Source organism: Bos grunniens, chromosome 11 (genome assembly GCF_055505025.1).
Source record: "Bos grunniens cultivar Pamir isolate PY7600 chromosome 11, Bosgru_T2T1.0, whole genome shotgun sequence".
Classification (NCBI taxonomy): Eukaryota; Metazoa; Chordata; class Mammalia; order Artiodactyla; family Bovidae; genus Bos; species Bos grunniens.
In genome coordinates this window covers 85,240,557-85,258,946 of record NC_141175.1, presented here as the reverse complement: position 1 = coordinate 85,258,946, position 18,390 = coordinate 85,240,557, and the positions used below count along the sequence as shown (strand labels likewise).

The following is an 18,390-nucleotide window of genomic DNA, read 5'->3' as shown; positions in this document are numbered from 1 at the left end:
TGGGCTCGCAGAGAGTCAGACATGACTGAGCATGCACACATGCAAGATGTCAATTCCTTACAACTTGGTTCCATTCAAGGTGACTGCAAATGGCTGTGCATCTGAGCACACAACTTGAGCAGGTACAAAAACCAATATGACCAATGCTGTCCTCTGGTCCCATCCCTAACACCATCCCCGCCCTCCCCACCCCAAAATGAAAAACTTTCATTAGCTATGACAACTGCTTTCTAAGTAGAGCTTGTGTGGCCTTGCTGAGGAGCTTGCTGGGTTTGGTAAGTGAAGGTAAGCGAAGACGGATTTTTGCTGTCTGGGAGCAAAGTCTTAATCTTGGAAGGGTTGAATGGCTCTGCATAGCTGAAGGAGAGGAATTTGGAGTTTTGTGAAGAAGAGAGATGAAATAGTTTGGACAAAAAAAATGAAGCCAGAAATATGGGGTGAAGCTGGTCTCAAGAGCAGCCAGTGGAAATTCCCCATGGTGAAATGACCTAAAGGCATCTCATAATAACAAGAATGCATAAAAACTGAGATGCCACAGCCTCTTCTGTCTCTCCTCAGATCTGAAGTTCACTTGAGTTGTGACTGTTCTTGCTTTGGGGTTGTGTTTGATTGATTGATTTGGAAATTGCTTGCAAAGCTAAGTTTGACATTTGGGGATGTTCAGTGCTGAGTGGAGAAAACAAGCCTATGAGAAATAGGAGCCTGGAGCAGAGGTGACCATGAGCAATGCGGCTGCCCAAGAAAGTGTAAGAAAGTTTGGAGGGCGGGCAGATGTTTTGGACTTGCACTATGTATGGAACAAGGATTGAGCTGATTTTATCTACATTCAAGAGGCCAGGATTCCTTGGCCAACATCTGGTTTACACATATATGATTAGAACACTGATGGGTGTCCCCAGGTCCAGATTTTAACCACATAGCATCTGCTTCTCATAAGCCTAAGAGAGAAGGTCAAAGAGGCGCTTATCCAAGGACAATGGCATGTTTACTTTTCATTTAGAAAGAAGGTCTTGGAAGAAATCAAATGGATAAACTTGTTAATACAGCAAATGTGCAAAACCTGAGAAGAGTCTCTCAACTTCAGTGCTCACTGCCAGCTGGCACATGGTAGTTGTCTAAAGACTTAGAGAAAGAGGGGGCCTGGGAGGATAATTAGAAACCATTTCCACTCATAGCTGAGCAGAGATGCCAGGTAGGAAAAGTGCTGGCTTCCATAATGGGAAGACACTTTTCCTAATGAAATAGGGTTTTGTTTTGTTTTTTCCTTTTGGAATTGACCCAAACATCATCACCACCCCTCTCTGAATAAAATGAAATAAGAATTGGAAAGTTGACTTGGGCTAGGGTGCTGGTGAGCAGGACTCAGTGGTCCTCAGTTTCTTCCATTTCAGAGCAATGAGAGAGTCTTAAGCAAAGAGGGTGCATTTGGATAAAAATGCTTACTAGTAGGAAGCATTGATGTACCAGGCACTGTGCTAAGTAAATGCATCACTTAAGTAAATTTAATTCTCACCACAGATATTATTTGTGGCCTATTGAAGTCCTGTGGTTGCCCTACTTGAGCAAATATTGACTTTTTAGGCCTTTAGAAAAGTCTGAAAGCAATCTGTCATTATTACTGTTGATTGATTAAATATCAATTAATTTTTACTGTCATTTCCCAGCTCAAAAACCAAATCAAATACAGCAGCTGTTACAGCTGGTGAGCTGCAAGGATTTTTTTTTTAATATAGACTAGTTTATTGTTTATTCCTGAGTTCTTTGAGACAGATTTGAAGAAATAGGAAAAAAGAAAACACAATACAGAAGCAAAGCCAGGAAACTTGGGCTATTACCTTGGATAAATTGATAATATTTCTTAGTCTCAGATTTCTTATTGGTAAATGGAAGGATTTGAAGTGAAAATTCTTTTCTGGTCCCTCCTGTTAAAAAAAATTCAGCTGCTATGTTTTGAAGCTCTGGAGCTATTACTTCTCTCCTGATTTGCCCGATTTCCTGACAATGTCACTCATAAATGAGACATCAAGTGTGACATTCAATCAAGGACCAGAACACTTGATGTGCCTGAAACCAGCCCAGCAGTTGTGTCTTTCTGTTCCTCTCTCCTCTCAACTGGAAGTGGAAAATGTTTTCACTTTTTCCAAGTAATAACAGGATACACTAGATCGCATCAAGTTCCATAGAATAAGTCTATGTAAATAGGACATCGGTTTTAACATTGCTAGAAGTTTAGACATATCGTTATAGAAAAGTAAGTTACAGAATTTGTATAGTATATTGTCATCCTGCTTATTTAACCTATATGCAGAGTACATCATGAGAAACCCTGGGCTGGAAGAAGCACAAACTGGAATCAAGATTGCTGGGAGAAATACCAATAACCTCAGATATGCAGATGACACCACCCTTATGGCAGAAAGTGAAGAGGAACTCAAAAGCCTCTTGATGAAAGTGAAAGAGGAGAGTGAAAAAGTTGGCTTAAAGCTCAACATTCAGAAAACTAAGATCATGGCATCTGGTCCCATCACTTCATGGGAAATAGATGGAGAAACAGTGGAAACAGTGTCAGACTATTTTGGGGGGCTCCAAAATCACTGCAGATGGTGATTGCAGCTGTGAAATTAAAAGACGCTTACTCCTTGGAAAGAAAGTTATGACCAACCTAGATAGCATATTCAAAAGCAGAGACATTACTTTGCCAACAAAGGTCCGTCTAGTTAAGGCTGTGGTTTTTCCTGTGGTCATGTATGGATGTGAGAGTTGGACTGTGAAGAAAGCTGAGTGCCAAAGACTTGATGCTTTTGAACTGTGGTGTTGGAGAAGACTCTTGAGAGTCCCTTGGACTGCAAGGAGATCCAACCAGTCCATTCTGAAGGAGATGAGCCCTGGGATTTCTTTGGAAGGAATGATGCTAAAGCTGAAACTCCAGTACTTTGGCCACCTCATGCGAAGAGTTGACTCATTGGAGAAGGCCCTGATCCTGGGAGGGATTGGGGGCAGGAGGAGAAGGGGATGACAAAGGGTGAGATGGCTGGATGGCATCACTGACTCGATGGACATGAGTTTGGGTGAACTCCGGGAGTTGGTGATGGACAGGGAGGCCTGGCATGCTGCAATTCATGGGGTCGCAAAGAGTCGGACATGACTGAGTGACTGAACTGAACACCATTTATGTGACACATATAAAATTTTATGTATATTATGTGTGTGCCAATAAATACATAAAAATAATTAGGGGCAGTGGTTAAAGAGGATTTGAGGCATATATATATTTGTGTGTGTGTGTGTATAAACAAGAGCAAGGCATTATTTTATTTGAATAATCCAAAGCAATAGAAAAACACTAATTTTTGTTGGCAATATAATGATTTGCCATCTTTAGATGGAAACTACATTATTATGTCTCCATGAGTGGACCAAAAGAAACTGGTCACTAACATGAAGCGATCTGGTTGGTGTTTGCATGGAGAGAAGGGAAGCAGGAGAGTTGGACATGACTGAGCGACTGAGCACTCACACGTACACAAGAGTAGTGGTTATTGGCAGCATGATGCAAGATGGGCAGTGTGATACAGGCAATGGTATGTATTTGTAATGCTGTATTTTGAAGACTTGAGTACTAGTCTCTATTTTGATCTGTGTATTGTTTTGATATTGTTTTGAGGAAAGAGTCCGAGAATATGGTTTTCTTAAAAAAAGAGGTGATATGGTACCTGTGAAATTGAGGACAGCCATCTGTGTGTGTGTGTGTATATGTGTGCTGAATGTTGGAATACTTTCCCCCTCATTACAGTTTAGGTTTTCTAACAATCAATAGCTGAGCACTTTTCAGAAACTTTCTATAATCATTATTTCATTTTATCATTAATGAGAATAAAGGAGAGGAATCTGGAACTCAGATAAATAAAATGATTTTCCCAAAGGATATGCCACAGCTGGACACCATTTCAACTTGCACCATGACCAGCCTGCTGATACCCAGGTCTGCTGTAGGCAGAAGGCTCAGGGGGCTTGTTCTGGTGACACGTTAGCCTGCATGAGGTTGTAATAGTCAAAGAAGTGGGATATGCATAGCACCCAGTTTCCTTCTGGCCATAGGATTAGTCTACAAGAAATGTCAGATATTGTTATTATGTGTTGTTTCAACTATTTGAATTTCCAGAAACAAAGAAGGACAAGCCTCCTGACCTTGATATTCTCTGACATGGTTCTGCAAAGTCTACTGTTCCTTCACACCACCTCACACCTCCTTCACTTTGCTTTTAGGTACCCTGAGGAACATAATTTACATTTTAAGCACTGGTTGCCACAGAGATGCATTGTTGAGTTGCCCAAATAGTTTGGAGTTCCTGACAAAGATGGAGGGCTTTGGTCTTAGCTGTTCCAGAACACAGCGGTGTGCATCTGAATGAACTTGGCTTAATCATAGCTGGCATGGTTTATCACTGACATAACATCAAATGAATAAATGACTCCTGGAAAACAGCTCTTTCTAAAGCCAACTGCTTTTATTACTGAGCTCTGGTTTCACTGTGATTAATGGTAATGGGCTTCCTCATATTTGGAGATCTGAAGACCAACTTCTTGAAGCCCTTCCCCTCCCAGCACTGTCTTGCCATTTAATCTGTAAAACTCGGGATGGTTCTATTTTGTGAATACTCCTTGACTTAGAAACAATTGTCCTGCACAAATAAATAGGATGGTTATGATTCCTGTGCCATCCTAAAGACTTGGGCTCCTTCTGCTGAGTGAATATAGTAGCTTCAGGACAACCCTGGTAATAATTTTCCCCCAGTAATGCCTCATCTGTTTTAGTGCTTCTAAGCCACTCTTAAAGGAATTCACTGCTACAAAGGAAGGGAGACATTTCCCTCAAGAAAGATTCTGGCTTTTCTGCAGAACTGAGGTCTAACCTCTGTGTTCTTTGGGATTTGCCTTTGAGTGTTCCTCTGGGTTTAATTCCAGTGTTTTCTCTTTTTTATGACTCAAGTGGAACATTCTCAAAGATTCCAGCCACAGAAGTGTACTGAACAAACATGGAACTTCTCTTTGCTTCCTTCCCCTTTCCATTTCTTGCTCCTGAGGTAGCCACAGTCAGCATCTTCCTTCACTAATACATTGACATGTATACATACATGGATACATCCATACTCTTTCTGCTTTATTTATCTTAAAGGAATGTGATTCTGATGTAATATTCAGCAATATACTCAACACTCAGCTTTTTTAAAAATTATGAAATATTTTGGGCACATATTAATAGAAAGTATGGAAAGAAAGTGAAAATATTAGTCACTCAGTCATGTCCAACTCTTTGCAAACCCATGGACTGTAGCCCACCAGGCTCCTTTGTCCATGAAATTCTCCAGCAAGAGCACTGGAGTGGGTGGCTGTTCCCTTCTCCAGGGGATCTTCCCAACCCAGGGTTCGAACCCGTATCTCCTGTGTTGCAAGCAGATTCTTTACTGTCTCAGCCACCAGAAAGTATAGTCAGTCCTAAAGAAAAGGAAATCAACCCTGAATAGTCACTGGAAGGTGACTGAAGCTGAAGCTCCAATACTTTGGCCACCTAATGTGAAGAGCTGATTCACTGGAAAAGATCCAGATGCTGGGAAAGCTTGAGGGCAGGAGGAGAAGGGGACGACTAGAAGATGAGATGGTTGGATGGCATCTTTGACTCAGTGGACAGGAGTTTGAGCAAACTCTGGGAGATAGTGAAGGACAGGGAGGTCTGGTGTGCTGCAGCCTATGGGGTCACAAAGAATCAGACACGACTGGGCAACTGAACAATAACAATAGACAATAATAAAATATCCCCTTATTAAGCTTGGCAAATTGTTATATCTTGCTTAATGTGCTTCACACATTTTAGTGAAGTTGCACATTAGAAATACTTGATGTTCCCTCAATATCTTTCCTTTATTGCTTCCTTCCTTCAAAAGTAATCTCTATTCTAAATTTGGTGCTTATTCATCCCTAATATATTTTTATACTTTTAGTAAAAAATTTTTTGAGGTATAGTTGATGTATAAAATATTAGTTTCAGATATACAACATAATGAATGGTGTTTGCATATATTACAAAATGGTCATCACAATAAGTCTAATTAATATCCATCACTACACATAGTTACAATTTTTTTCTTGTGATGAGAACTTTAAAGATTAACCTTTTGTTGGGACTTCCTTGGCAGTCTGCTGATTAAAACTCTGCCCTTCCACTGCAGGGAGCACAGGTTTGATCCCTGGCTGGGGATCTAAGATCCTGCATGCCGAGCTCTGCAATAAAAAAAAAAAAAATCACCCTTAGCAACTTTTAAATATGCAATATAGTATTATTAACTGTAGTTACTATGTTGCCTATTATATCCCCTTGACTTTTTTAGTAATGAGAAGTCTATAACCTTTTGATCTCCTTCACTCATTTTGCCCACTCCCATCTCAAGATACAGCTTGTATCTGTGAGCTTGTGTGGGGTTTTTGTTGTTCTGTAGTTTTTTTTTTTAGATTACATATATTGGTGAGATCATATGGCATTTGTCTTTTCTCTGCCTGACTTATTTCCTGTTGCTTAATACCCTCAAATGGAGGAGGACATGGCAACCCACTCCAGTATTCCTGCCTGGAGAATCCCTACAGATAAGCCTGGCAGGCTGCAGTACATGGGGTCGGAAAGAGTTGGACGTGAATGAGTGACGAAGCACAACACAATACCCTCAAAATCTATTCCTACTGTTCAAATGGAAAGATTTCATTCTTTATTATGGCTGAATAATAATACTCCATTGTGTGGGTGTGTATTAGTTTCTTTTATCCATTTGTCCATTGATGGACACTTAGGTTGACTTGTCTATAATCTTGACTACTGTAAGTATGCTAAAATCAATATGGGTGTGGATATGTCTTTTTGAGCTCGTCCTTTTGTTTTGTTTAGACAGATGTCCAGAAGTGAAATTGCTGGATCATATGATAGGTATATTTTGTAACTTGTGAGGAAACTCCATATTGTTTTTTATGGTGGCTGCACTGATAAACATCCTTATCAATAATACACAAAGATTTCCTATTCTCCACATCCTCATGGATGCTTGCTATTTGTCTTTTTGATAATAGCCATGCTAACAGCTGTGAGGTGCTATCTCTGTGGGTTTGACTTTTATTTCCCTGCTTAGTGATAGTGACTATCTACCTATGTACCTGAAGGCCATCTGTATATCTTCGTTGGCAAAATAGGTATTTAGAACGGCCAACTAAAAAATTGGATTGTTGATGTTTCTTGTTATTGAGTTATATGAATTTTAATATATATTGGAAATTAGCCTTTTATCAGATATATAAATTACAAATGTTTAATTGCATTCAGCAGATTGCCTTTTCTTTTTATTGGTGGTTTACTTTGCTGTATAGAAGCTTCTTAGTCTGATGTACCCCCAAGTGTTTGTTTATGCTTTTGTTGCCTTGGGTTTTGGTGTCAGATTTAAAAAAAATCATCACCAACAGTGATGTCAAGGAGCTTACCACATGTATTTTCTTCTAGAAGTTTTATGCTTTCAAATCTTACATTCAAGTCTCTTTTTTTTAACTTTTTTTTTTATTGAAGGATAATTGCTTTACAGAATTTTGTTGTTTTCTGTCAAATCTCAACATGAATCAGCCATAGGTGTATATATATATATGTATATATATCCCCTCCCCTCCCTCCCATCTTCCTCCCTCCACCCCTCTAGGTTGATACGGAGCTCCTGCTTGAGCTTCCTGAGCCATACAGCAAATTCCCATTGGCTATATATTTTACATATGGTACTGTAAGTTTCCATGTTACTCTTTTGATACATCTCACCCTCTCCTCCCCTCTCCCCATGTCCATAAGTCTATTCTCTGTCTGTTTCTCTGTTGCTGCCCTATAAATAAATTCTTCAGTACCATTTTTCTAGATTTTGTATATGTGCGTTAGAATGCAACATTTATCTCTTTCTTTCTGACTCATTTCACTTTGTATAATAGGTTCTAGGTTCATCCACCTCATCAGAACTGACTCAAAGGCACTTCTTTTTATGACTAATATTCCATTGTGTATATGTACCACAACTTCTTTCTCCATTCATCAGTCAATGGACATCTAGGTTGCTTCCATGTTCTAGCTATTGTAAATAGTGCTGCAATGAACAATGGGATCCATGTGTCTTTTTCAACCCTGGTTTCCTCAGGGTATATGCCTAGGAGTGGGATTGCTGGGTCATATGGTGGTTTCGTTCCTAGTTTTTTAAGGAATCTCCATACCGTCTTACATTGTGGCTGTATCCATTCACATTCCCACCAACAGTGCAAGAGCATTCCCTTTTCTCCACATCCTCTCCAGCATTTATTGCTTGTAGACTTTTTGATGATGGTCATTCTGACCAGTGTGAGGTGGTATCTCATTGTGGTTTTGATTTGCATTTCTCTAATAATGAGCAATGTTGAGCATCTTTTCATGCAAATCTTACATTCAAGTCTTTGAGTTAATTTTCGTATAGTATAAGATAAAGGTCCAGTTTCATTCTTGGACATATTACTATCCAGTTTTCCCAACATCATTTATTAAAGAGACCATCCTTATGCTATTGTATATTCTTTTATCTTTTGTTGTAAATTAATTGACTATATATCTGCAGATTTATTTCTGAGTTTCTATTCTGTTCTGTTAACCTATGTGTTAGTTTTTCTGCAAAACTATATACTCTTTTGATAATCTTCACCTTTTCCTTTTTCCCAGGATTCTTTTGGTTGTTTGGGGGTCTTTTGTGGTTCCATACAAATTTTAGGATTGTTTTATTTCTGTGAAAAATGTCATTGGAATTTTCATAGGGATTGCTTTGGGTAGGATGGACATTTTAACAATATTCTTCTAATTCATACGTGTGTAATATCTTTCCATTCGTTTGTGTCGTCTTCAGTTTCTTTCATTAATGTCTTATAGTTTTCAGTGTACATATCTTTCACCTCCTTGGTTAAATTTATCCCTGGGTATTCCTTTTGATGCAATTGTCAATGGGATTTCCTTAATTTCTTTTCATGTTAGGTCATTATTAGTATTTGGAAATGCAATAGATTTTTAGTATATTGACTTTTGTATCCTGCCACATTGCTAAATTTATTACTATTGTCAGTTCTTAGGTGGAGTCTATAGAGTTTTCTCTATATATCATGTCATCTGCAAATAGTGATAGCTTTACCCCTCCCTTTTCAATTTAGGTGGCCTCTATTTCTTTTTCTTATCTAATGTTCTGACTTTGAATTCCAATACTATGTTGAATAAAAGTGGTTAGAGGGCATTCTTGTCTTGGTATTAGAAGACAGTCTTACATTTTTCACCATTAAGATGTTAGCTGTGGGCTTGTTATTATGGTTTTATTATGTTGAGGTACATTCTTCTGTATTTACTTCATTGAGAATTTTTTCTTACTATAAATGGATGCTTTTTTCTGCACTTGTTGAGATAATCATCTAATTTTTATCCTTCCTTTTTGTAATGTGGTGAATCAAAGCATTAATTGTTTTGTGATTACTGAACCATCTCTGCATCCTGGAATAAGTACCTATTGATCATGGTATGTGAGTCTTTTAAATATTTTGCTGGCTTGCTAATATTTTATCAAGAGTTTTTGTACCTATGTTCATCCAGGATATTGACCTGAAATTTTCTGTTTTTGCTTGGTTTTGGTTAGGGTAATGGTGGTCTTATAGAATGAATTTGGAATGTGTCATCCTCTTCAACCTTTTATTAACTGAAGTAGTTGACTTACAATACTGTGTTAGTTTGAGGTACACAGCATGGTAATTTAGTATTTTTTGCAGATTATACTGCATTATGGGCTATGACAAGATAATGGGTATAATTTCCTGTGCTATAATGTATGCCTTATTGCTTATCAATTTTACATGTAGTATTTGTATCTGTTAATTCTATACTCCTAGTTTGTCCCTCCCCACTTCCCTCTCCTCTTTGGCAACCATAACATTGTTTTCTGTGAATCTGTTTCTGTATACATACACATTCAATTGCATTCTTTTTTAGGTTCCACATATAAGTGATATCATACAGTCTTTGTCTTTCTCTGTCTGACTTATTTCACTAAGTATAATAACACGTTCTTAGAAACAGTAGAATCTCATTGTTTTTATGGCCGAGTAATATTCAGTAGTATATATATTGATATATCAACAGACACACATACACCACATCTTATTAATTAATCCAGTCATCTGTTAATGGGCACTTGACTTGCTTCCTTGTCTTGGCTATTGTAAATAGCACTGCTGTCAACATTGGAGGCACGTAGCTTTTTGAATTAGTGTTTTCATCTTTTGAAATATATATCCAGGAGTGAAATTTCTGGATCATATGGCAGTTCTATTCTTAGCTTTTAAAGATTCTACTGTACTGTTTTCTGTAGGGGCTGCACCAATTTATATTCCCACTAACAATCTACAAGGGTTCCCTTTTCTCCACATCTTCAGTTCAGTTGCTCAGTCGTGTCCAACTCTTTGCCACCCCATGGACTGCAGCATGCCAGGCTTCCCTGTCCATCACCAACTCCCAGAGTCTACCCAAACCCATGTCCATCAAGTCAATGATGCCATCCAACCATCTCATCCTCTGTCATCCCCTTCTCCTCCTGCCCTCAATCTTTCCCAGCATCAGGGTCTTTTCCAATGACTTGGTTCTTCGCATCAGGTGGCCAAAGTATTGAACTTTCAATTTCAGCATCAGTCCTTCCAATGAGTATTCAGGACTGATTTCCTTTCGGATGGACTGGTTGTGTTTTCTTGCGGTCCAGGGGACTCTCAAGAGCCTCCTCCAACACCACAGTTTAAAAGCATCAACTCTTCGGTGACCAGCTTTCTTTATAGTCCAACTCTCAAATCCATACATGACTACTGGAAAAACCATAGCTTTGACTAGACTGACCTTGGTTGGTAAAGTAATGTCTCTGCTTTTTAATATGCTGTCTGGGTTGGTCCACATCTTAGTCAACATTCTGATGGTAGCCATTTTGACCAGGGGTGAGATGATACCTCATTGTGGTTTTTATTTACATTTCTGTAATAATTAGCAATGGTGAACATCTTTTCATGTGCCTGTTCACCATCTACTTATTTGGTTTTTTGTTGTATGAGCTATCTATATATTTGGGATAATAACCCCTTGTCTGTCATATCATTTACAAATATTGTCTCCAGTTCTATAGGTTGTCTTTTTATTTTATTGATCGATTTCTTTGCTGTGCAAAAGTTTTTAAGTTTAGTTAAGCTGATTTGTTTACTTTTGATATTATTTCTTTTGCCTGAAGAACTATTATTTCTTATTATTTCTTTTTGCTTAAGTTCTAGGAGTTTTATTGTTCCAAGTCTTACATTTAGGTCTTTAAACCATTTTGAGTTTACTTTTGTATATGGTGTGAGGGAATGTTCTAAATTATTATTTTACATGTAGCTGGCAAGATTTCCCAACACCACTTATTGGGAAGACTGTCTTTCTCCATTTTATATTCTTGCCTTCTTTGTCATAGATTAATTGACTGAAGGTGCATGCTTTTATTTCTGGGCTCCCTGTTCTGCTCCGTTGATCTGTATTTCTGTTTTTATGCCAAAACCATACTGTTTGGATTACTGAAGCTTTGTTTTCATAGTATAGGCTAAAGTCTGGAAGGGTTATAACTCCAGCTTCATTCTTTTTTCTCAGCATTGTTTTGGTAATTCATGGTCTTTTGTTCCATGTAAATTTTAGGATTGTTCTAATTCCGTCAGGGGTATTTTGGTAAGGATTGCATTAAATCTGTAGGTTGCTTTGGGTAGTATGGCCATTTTAATAATATTTTAATAATACTGATACTTTCAATTCAAGAATATGGTTTATCTTGCCATTTCTTTGAACCATCTTTGAATCATCTTCAATATCCTTCATCAATGTTTTATAGTTTTCAGAGTATAGGTCTTTCACCTCTTTGGTTAAGTTTACTTCTAGATATTTTGTTTCTTTGATGCAATTTTAAATAATTTTTTTTTTTTACTTTCTCTTCCTGATACTGTTGGGAAACAGAAAAGCAACATAGTTCTGTATATACATCTTGTATCTTGCAACCTTTCTGAATTAAATTATTCTAATAGGTTTGGGGTAGAGACTTTAGAGTTCTCTATATAGAGTATTACATCATCTGAAAACAGTAAAAGTTTTATTTCTTACCTTAAAATTTGAATAGCTTTTATTTCTTGTCTGATTGCTGTGCTTAGGATTTTGAATACTGTGTTAAATGGAAGCAGTGCAAGTGGGCATCCTTGTCTCATTCCTAAATTTAACAGAAAGGCTTTCAGCTATTCACTGCTTGAGTATAATGTTAACTCTAAGTTTGTCCTAAATAGTCTTAGTAAGTTGAGGTATGTCCCCACTATATAGTAACTTTGAGAGTTTTTATTCTGAGTGAATGATGAATTTTGTCAGATGCTTTTTTTTTTTTTTTGCATCTGTTGAGGTGATCATGTGGGTTTCATCTCTCCTTTTGTTAATATGGTCTGCACATTGATTTTTGTGTATATTGAACCATCCTTACAACCATGGAATAAATCCTTCCTGATCATGGTGTATGATCTTTTTATGTTTTTTTGGATTTGGTTTGCTAATATTTTGTTGAGAATTTTTGCATCAATGTTCATAAAAAATATTGGCCTCTATTTTCTGTAGTGTTTTTGTCTAGTTTTGATATCAGGGTAATGGTGATCTTGCTGAATGAATTTTGGAGAATGTTCTGCCCATTTCAGTGTTTTGGAACAGAGACTAGGTATTCTTCTTTACATGTTTGGTAAAATTCCCCTGTGAGGCTGTCCAGTTCTGTATTTTTCTTTCCTGGGACTTTTTCTATTACAAATTCAATTTCACTTTTAGTGGTCAATCTGTTCAAATTATCTGTTTCTTCCTGGTTCAGTCTTGTTCATTTCTGGAAATTTGTCCATTTCTTCTATGTTGCGCATTTTGTTGGCATGTAACTCTTGCAGTATTCTCTTATGATGTTTTTGTATCTCTGAGGTATTGGCTGTTATTTCTCCTCTTTAACATTTTACTTTGTTTATTTGGATCCATTCTCTTTTCTTCTTGGTGAACTTGGCTAAAGGTCCAACCATTTTATTTATCTTGGAAAAACAAACAAACGAACAACTGTTCTTGGTTTCATTGGTCTTCTCTATTTTTTTCGGTCTCTATTTTATATATTTTCTGTATCACTTAGTCTGCTATTCATTCCTTCTAGTGTGTTTTTTTTATTTTACTTATGAAATTCTTCATTTATAATTTTTTTCATATTTTCTAGTTCCCTGTTAAAATTCTCACTGTGTTCATTTATTTTTTCCCCTAATTTGGTGAGCATTCATTTGCTAACATTTTGAATTCTTTATCTGGTAAATTATTTATACTTCATTATATTTTCAGTGCTTTTCTCTTGTTCTTTCAATTGAGAGCAGTTCCTCTGCCTTTTAATTTTGCTTAACTACTCTGTCTCTATGAATTTAGCTTAACAATTACCAGCGATGGTCTTGAAATAGTGTCCTTATGTGGGAGTGTCCATTATAGACTGCTTATGCCCAGTGCATTTGTTTGGAGAGCTAGATTTGACATGGACAAAAGTCATGTCCTTCCTCAGGATATGCTGGCAGCTATCACCTTAGTAGGAGGTGAATCAGAGAAGGCAATGGCACCCCACTCCAGTACTCTTGCCTGGAAAATCCTATGGACAGAGGAGCCTGGAAGGCTGCAGTCCATGGGGTCGCTAGGAGTAGGACATGACTGAGCGGCTTCACTTTCACTTTTCACTTTCATGCGTTGGAGAAGGAAATGGCAACCCACTCCAGTGTTCTTGCCTGGAGAATCCCAGGGACGGGGGAGCCTGGTTGGCTGCTGTCTATGGGGTCGCACAGAGTCGGACACGACTGAAGTGACTTAGCAGCAGCAGCATCAGGAGGTGAATTTGGAGATGGAGAATCTAAGACTGGAGCCACATGTGAGGCAGAGCTCTGCGGATCAGGTCTGAGCTGACTCTATTCCTTTTGTGTGTGTGTTTTCCTGTCTCCCAGTTCTTGGACCGCTGCCTGAGAGGGAAGCAGTCTTAAAGCAAGGGATGGTCTATGTAGGCTCTTGGCTTATGATGGGACACTAGTTATCTGCAGACTGAGGTCTAAGCTGCCTCTGATGCACTGCCTATACAGATGCTAGCAATTTTTGTCCTTGCCCTTCTCAGACCTGGTCTTGGGTCTAAGTCCTCTTTGTCCCTCATTGCCAATAACCCCCAGACTCCCCTTCCCTGTCGTGGAACTACTGCAGGGCAGGTGGGATCTGCGTGATTTCTTGGCATGTACTGGGGCCTGGGCTGTGATGGACTGGCCACCATCAGAATTCCAGGCTGCTTCTAATATGCTTCTGAGTACACTCCAACAATGAGTGCTTCCACCCACCCCTCCCAGATGCCACCCCAGGTCTGAATTTCATCTGCACCCCATGACCAATATGTCTCCTGAATTGTGGCAGCTCTTGGTCCAGTGCAGATCTACAACACGGAGTAAGCAAGACAGGAATGTTTGCTCAGCCCAGGCTGGGGCCGTTGCTAACTCTATCACAGGAAACTGGGCAGCAACTGCTACTGCTAAGTCACTTCAGTCGTGTCCGACTCTGTGTGACCCCATAGACGGCAGCCCACCAGGCTCCCCCGTCCCTGGGATTCTCCAGGCAAGAACACTGGAGTGGGTTGCCATTTCCTTCTCCAACTAGAGAAGTCTTAAATCTGCAGCAACTAGAGAATCTTAAATCTGCCTTCTCCATTCCACCTTTGGGGGCAAGACAGCATGCACACACTCCTTGCAAGAGCAGTCCACGCTTCCCACAGCCCTCCTGTTCATTCCAGCAGCCCTCCCACCCACCTAGGGGGCTTATCTTCCTTATATAGGACCTAGGACTAGGGTGCCCAAGAAGTGGCCTGAACTGCTCACTCCCAGGGTGAATTTCAGCCCATATAATCTCCCATTTCTTCTGAGTCTCCTCCCAGGGCCACAGGTCTTGACCTGATTACTTCTTTTCCTTTTCTACTCAATTCCGCATATATTCTTCTTATAGCTTTGATTGTAGTGGAGCTTTTCTGCCAATTTCCAGTGAGGATTTTTCCATATATAGATCTATTTTTGATGTGTTCATGGGGGGCAGTGAGTTCTATGACCTCTTATTCCACAATCTTGATCTGTCTGTGTCAAAATCATAATGATTGGTACCATGTGTCATGTTCTGCGAGACTTGGGGGAGTTTTGCTAGAGAACTCACCCATGAGTAAAATTGTTGGGCTGTAGTTCATGTGTTATTCAGCTTTAGTAAATATTGCCAGATTGTTTATTAAAGATATTGTAGTTAAAAAAATATTTTTTCTTCACAACTTCCTTAATATGTGGTACTATCAGATTTTTTTTCTATGATTTTTTGTTTATTGCTTTAAATTGTATTTCCCTAGGTATTAGTGAGGTTGACACAATTTTCCATGTTTATTGGACACTATAAAGTTTCTGCTTCAGTGAATTGTCTAATTATGTCTTTTGTTAATTTATTGCTTCAATAATATCTAACACTTACAAAGCACTTATTACTTGTCAGACAAATTGGAAGGACTTTATGTATGATGTCATTTTATCTGAACAAGAACATGTGAAAAAACACAACCATAGGCAGTACATTGCAAAACAGAGATTCAAATTCATGAAGTCTGACTCCAGAGTTTGTGCAATTAACCACTAACTATGCTGTAAGTATCCTCTTACCCACACCTACCCCTGTTACCTGAAATTTCACTTTCTGCAGTTTTAGTTACCCACAGTCAATCATGGTATGAAAATATTAAGTGGAAAATTCCAGAAATAGTTCATAGGTAAGGGGTTGATTCTCCTTCTGACTCATTGTCAGCAAGTCAATAATAGCCTAATGCTATGTCACAATGCTCACTTTATCTTATCACCTAGGCATTTTATCTTCTGATTTACATCATCACAAGCAGGGTGAGTACAGTACAATAAGATATTTTGGGAGAGAGAGAGACCACATTCACATAACTTTTATTACTATACATTATAATTCTCTTTTATTATTGTTGTTAATCTGTTTCTTGCCTAATTAATAACTTACACTTTATCATAGATATGTATGGGAAAAGTATAGTGTATGTAGGGTTCAGTACTCTGCACAGCTTCAGGCATCTACCAGGGGTTTTACGTTGAATCCCCCAAGGTTAAGGGGGCATTGCTGTGGTATCTGGTCAGACAGCAAGCCTTCCTTGTTCTTGTTCATATTCTTATTCTTCTTTATATTTCATATCTATTCTTGGCTGTTTGCTTTTTCATATGCATTTCAGGATTATATGCTTTTCAGATTCTTTCAAATCCTGTTGGAGTTTTTTTTCTGATTACATGGAAATTATAGTTTAATTTGGAAGACTTTATAGTTTCACACTATTGCATCTCTCTCCCATTCTCTCTCAAACAGGAAGATGAAGGGAAAGGAGAAGGAAGGAAAGAAGAAATGTTGATGATACCCCTTAACACTTTAATTATCTCTCTTGAGATAACGGTTAACCTGAAACAATTATGCATCAAATTTCTATTTTATTTTATTGCCTTCACTATATATTTATGTATATATATTTAAATTATATAGTCTATTGGTTTGTGTGGTTACCCAGTTTATATATGTGACAGTTACAGGAAGGTAGTGTTCAGGGATTTCCTGGCAAGCAAATTAATTCCATACATATATGTATGTATACATATATATATATATTATATGGAAAGCAAATTAATTTCCTGGCAAGCAAATTCATTCCATATATATATATATATATGTTTAGTTTTTATCACATATGAATATATTCCTAACAATGTACTGTTTTGTTGTCCTTATAATTGGGCTTTGGTATTATGCTGTGTATTAAAGTTTTCTGCAGCTTACTTTATTTACTCAAACTATATTTCTAAGAATCATGTATATTTTTCACAGTTGCCTTTATTTTTCACTTCTAAATAGTATTTTTGTGTATGTCATACTGCAATTTATTTATATACTTATCTATTGACAGATATTTTTCCAGCTTTTTGCTACTTTGAAAAGTACTGCCTTAAAAAGACTTCCTTCTTTTCTTTCCTTTATCCAAACAGCTTAATGAACACTAATATGCCAGGCACAACTCTGAAAACTGGTGTCATAGCAATGGAAAAGCCAATCAAAGATCCATGTCTTGGCAGCTTAGATTCTAGAAGACAAAACAGCTAAAAAACAAGACAAATAAGTAAAGCCTACAGTCTGTTATATGGTAATAAATACTAAAGTTAAAATAAATAGAAGGGAGAGAGGACTTGGGAGCAGAGGAGTGATCATTTTGGAAAGGATGCCAAGGAAGAGGGTACTGAGAAGGTGCTCTGAGAGCAGAGGCCCTTAGGAGTGAGGAGCAAGTTGTGCGCATCTGGGGAAGGAGGATTCCAGGCAGAGGGAGCTTCAGGTGCAAAGGTCCTGAGGCAGCAGCAGCATGCCTGGTGCACTCCAGCGCCTGCGAGGAGGGCAGTGTGGCCGCCACACCATTCAAGAGCAGGCTGACCAGAGATAAGGGCAGAGAACTAGGGGGTGAAGGGGTGGGGAGAAGGTACAGATCCTGCAGGGCCTTACAGAAGGGCCTTTGGCTTTTACTGCGAGTGAGAGAGCAGTTCTTTCACTTCTGTTTCTGTCTGAATCTCTTTAGCTGCTGTTCTGAGAAAAGTCTGTGGGGGCTGGGATAGAAGCAGAGACACCAGTTAGGAGGTTGTTTCTATATCCCACTTCCTGTTGTCTCACAGCAACCCTGTAAGGTGAATATTATTACACACATTTACCAGTAAGGAGCTGAGGTTCAGAGGAGGTGTGTCAGCTCTTTATTTAACCCTCTGCCACACAGTCTGTTCCTGGCAGAACAGAACTGACACCTGAGTCTGACTTTAATTTGCTACATTCCCAGAAATAGTTCCCACTTACAACAAAACCATTTTGTCTAATTTAAAATCCCTAATACTAATAAGGGATCTTACAATGGACAGAATTCTTCAGACCTGGAATTTTGCAAAGAATGTCAGCTACAGTATTTCAACTCTCAGATATTCATATCTACTTAAGCAGCAGGTATTATTGAAAGACAAACTGAGCCAAAAGCACCTGAAATACACCATTGGAATTGTGGCAGCTAAGGTCATCTGCAGATCCATTCCTCAAAGATCACCCTGTAATAATTGTTGTTGTTCAGTCACTAAGTCGTGTCCAACACTTTGCGAACCCATGGACGATAGCCTGCCAGGCTCCTCTGTCCGTGG

At 38.5% G+C, this 18,390-nt stretch overlaps 1 protein-coding gene across 23 annotated transcripts in view; it reads left to right on the top strand.

The window, feature by feature from the left end:
- LOC147363456 (uncharacterized) overlaps positions 1 to 18,390 on the top strand; it is a 257,915-nt gene that overhangs the window by 134,057 nt on the left and 105,468 nt on the right. Inside the window, exon 5 of one of the 23 annotated variants that reach the window (XR_015137135.1) lies at positions 4,267 to 4,485. The exons of the other annotated variants lie outside the window; for them this stretch is intronic. The gene's annotated coding sequence lies outside the window, so the exon portion shown is untranslated. Of the gene's footprint in view, positions 1 to 4,266; positions 4,486 to 18,390 lie in introns of those variants that run through there. 23 annotated transcript variants of the gene reach the window in all.